The sequence below is a fragment of the Cryptomeria japonica genome, unplaced genomic scaffold (assembly GCF_030272615.1).
Source record: "Cryptomeria japonica unplaced genomic scaffold, Sugi_1.0 HiC_scaffold_218, whole genome shotgun sequence".
In the NCBI taxonomy this organism is placed as follows: domain Eukaryota; kingdom Viridiplantae; phylum Streptophyta; class Pinopsida; order Cupressales; family Cupressaceae; genus Cryptomeria; species Cryptomeria japonica.
Window position 1 is genome coordinate 102,501 of NW_026729040.1, and position 3,700 is coordinate 106,200.

Genomic DNA, 3,700 nt, shown 5'->3' on the forward strand with positions numbered 1-3,700 from the left:
ATGGTGCGCACCAAGGAGCGCTCCGAAGTGTGCTCCAAGGTGCGGCGTGCACGAAGTCGGAGCCCGGTTTGCCCCGGGTGCGCACCTCGCGTGCACCTTCGCCGCGGTGGGCACCATGGCGTGCACGAAGTCGGAGCCCGGTTTGCCCCGGGTGCGCACCTCGCGTGCACCTTCGCCGGGGTGGGCACCTTGGTGTGCAGACCTTGGCTGGGTTGCGCGCCCTGGTGGGCACCATGGTGCGCACCAAGGAGCGCTCCGAAGTGTGCTCCAAGGTGCGGCCTGCACGAAGTCGGAGCCCGGTTTGCCCCGGGTGTGCACCTCGGGTGGGCACCTTGGTGCGCATGCCTTGCCTGGGCTGCGCACCAGGGCGGGCTCAAGATGGCACCCGCGTTCCTTTTTTTTCACTATCTTTCAAAACGGAAATTTTAAAATCTCATTTTTTTTTGCCTTTTTCTGGAAATTAGTGAAGGCAGCGCATCAAAGGTGCGCACCTCGCTGCCCACCACGGTGCGCAACGCCGGTGGGCACCCGGGAGTGCTTCGAAGTGTGCTCCAAGGTGCTGCGTGCACGTTGTCGGAGCCCGGTTTGCCCCGGGTGCGCACCTCGCGTGCACCTTCGTCGGGGTGGGCACCTTGGCTGGGTTTGCCCCGGCTGCGCTCCGAAGCGGGGTTATTGGAGCGCCGCCTCTTTTTTTGTCGGAGCGTTTGGTGGGGTTTCTCGCATTGGCTCTTCCGAGGCCCGGTTGCCACCCTGGCGCGCACGAAGTCGGAAGTAGGGTTAATTGCCCGGGTGCGCACCTTTGCCAGGGTGGGCACCTTACCTGGGCTGCGCACCAGGGCGGGCTCAAGATGGCACGCGCGTTCCGTTTTTTTCACTATCTTTCAAAACGGAAATTTTAAAATCTCCTTTTTTTTTTGCCTTTTCTGGAAATTAGTGAAGGCAGCGCATCAAAGGTGCGCACCTCGCTGCCCACCTTGGTGTGCTCTGAGGTGCGCACCCGGGAGCGCTACGAAGTGTGCTCCAAGGTGCGGCGTGCACGTTGTCGGAGCCCGGTTTGCCCCGGGTGCGCACCTCGCCTGCACCTTGGCCGGGGTGGGCACCTTGGCTGGGTTTGCCCAGGGTGCGCTCCGAAGCGGGGTTACTGGAGCGCCCCCTCTTTTTTTGTCAGAGCGTTTGGTGGGGTTTCTCGCATTGGCTCTTCCCAGGCCCGGTTGTTGGGTGCGCTCCCACCCTGGCGCGCGCGAAGTTGGAAGTTGGGTTAATTGCCCGGGCGCGCACCTTCGCCAGGGTGGGCACCTTGGTGCGCACACCTTGGCTGGGCTGCGCACCAGGGCGGGCTCAAGATGGCACCAGCATTCCCTTTTTCTCACTATCTTTCAAAACGGAAATTTTAAAATCTCGTTTTTTTTTTGCCTTTTATGGAAATTAGTGAAGGCATCGCATCAAAGGTGCGCACCTCGCTGCCCACCTTGGTGTGCTCCGAGGTGCCCACCACGGTGCGCAACGCCGGTGCGAACCCGGGAGCGCCCCGATGTGTGCTCCAAGGTGCGGCGTGCACGAAGTCGGACCCCGGTTTGCCCCGGGTGCGCACCTCGCGTGCACCTTGGTGCGCACACCTTGGCTGGGTTGCGCGGCCTGGTGGGCACCATGGTGCGCACCAAGGAGCGCTCCGAAGTGTGCTCCAAGGTGCGGCGTGCACGAAGTCGGAGCCCGGTTTGCCCCGGGTACGCACCTTCGCCGGGGTGGGCACCTCGGCTGGGTTGCGCGCCCTGGTGCGCACCAAGGAGCGCTCCGAAGTGTGCTCCAAGGTGCGGCGTGCACGAAGTCGGAGCCCGGTTTGCCCCGGGTGCGCACCTCGCGTGCACCTTCGGCGGGGTTGCGCGCCCTGGTGGGCACCATGGTGCGCACCAAGGAGCGCTCCGAAGTGTGCTCCAAGGTGCGGCGTGCACGAAGTCGGAGCCCGGTTTGCCCCGGGTGCGCACCTCGCGTGCACCTTCGGCGGGGTTGCGCGCCCTGGTGGGCACCATGGTGCGCACCAAGGAGCGCTCCGAAGTGTGCTCCAAGGTGCGGCGTGCACGAAGTCGGAGCCCGGTTTGCCCCGGGTGCGCACCTCGCGTGCACCTTCGCCGCGGTGGGCACCATGGCGTGCACGAAGTCGGAGCCCGGTTTGCCCCGGGTGCGCACCTCGCGTGCACCTTCGCCGGGGTGGGCACCTCGGCTGGGTTGCGCGCCCTGGTGCGCACCAAGGAGCGCTCCGAAGTGTGCTCCAAGGTGCGGCGTGCACGAAGTCGGAGCCCGGTTTGCCCCGGGTGCGCACCTCGCGTGCACCTTCGCCAGGGTGGGCACCTCGGTGCGCACACCTTCTCAATGTTTTCTTGCCTTTTCTGGAAATTGGTGAAGGCAGCGCATCAAAGGTGCGCACCTCGGTGTGCTCCGAGGTGCGAACCCGAGAGCGCTCCGAGGTGCCCACGAAGTCGAAAGTCGGGTTAATTGCATTGTTTTCCCCGGGTGCGCTCCGAGGTGCGCAACATCGGCGCGCACCAAGGAGGGCTCCGAAGTGTGCTCCAAGGTGCGCACGATGGCGTGCACCTCTGGTGCGCACGATTCGGAGCTCGGTTTGACCGGGGTGCGCACACCTTGGCTGGGTTGCGCACCTTTTGTGCGCTCCAAGGTGCGCACGAAGTCGGAGCTCGGTTTGCCCCGGGTGCGCACCTTCGCCAGGGTGCGCACCTTGATGCGCACGCCTTGGCTGGGCTGCGCACCTTGGTGGGCGCCATGGTGCGCACCTTTCGTGCGCTCCAAGGTGCGCACGAAGTCGGAGCTCGGTTTGCCCCGGGTGCGCACCTTGGTGGGCGCCATGGTGCACTCCGAGGTGCCCAAGATTGGTGCGCACCAAGGAGCGCTCCGAAGTGCGCTCCAAGGTGCGCGCGAAGTCGAAAGTTGGGTTAATTGTCCGGTTTGCCTCGGGTGCGCACCTTGCGTGCACCTTCGCCAGGGTGGGCGCCTTGGTGCGCACACCTTGGCTGGGCTGCGCACACCTTGGCACCCGCGTTTCCTTCATTTTAAATTTTTTTTTTTTACAATCTCTCAAGTGGGAAATTCTATAATCTCAACTTTTTTTGCCTTTTCAGGAAACTTTTGAATGGAGCGCATCATTGGTGCGCTCCGAAGTGTGCTCCAAAGCTCTCTCCAGCTGCGTGCACCTGCCCCGGCCGCGCACTCCGGCCCCGCCCAGCTTCGCTCACCTGTCCCGGGCGTCTGGTGCGGAACCTTAGAGTAAGAAACATCACCGTGCACCTTGGCCAACGTGCGCGACTCGACCGAGCGCGCACTGGCCGAGGTGCACACCGATTTCACCTGGGTGCGCGCGCAGCACCTCGGGCGCACCGGGGTGCGCGCACAACGCCCGGGTTGCACCGTGGCCTGTGTGCTCGGGGCGCCTCGGGTGCGCGCTCGGTGTCGCCCCCCGCGCGCGCGGTAGTGCGGGCAGCGCACCCCGGCCCGGCCCGGCCCCGACGAGAACGCAAACGGGCAAAAGGTTTATTCAAATAGCATTGCGATGCCCGGCGAAAAACTAAAAAAGGGTGCAACACCGGGACTTCCCGGGAGGTCACCCATCCCAGTACTACTCCGGCCCAAGCGCGCTTAACTGCGGAGTTCTGATGGGATCCGGTGCACTAACGCTGGTATGATCGCACCC

General features: G+C 64.2%; 1 non-coding gene across 1 annotated transcript; it reads right to left on the minus strand.

Moving 5' to 3' along the window:
- Positions 1-3,581: 3,581 nt before the first annotated feature.
- Positions 3,582-3,700, minus strand: LOC131868741 (5S ribosomal RNA). The gene has a single exon (XR_009367182.1). It is a non-coding gene; the product is annotated as a 5S ribosomal RNA (ribosomal RNA).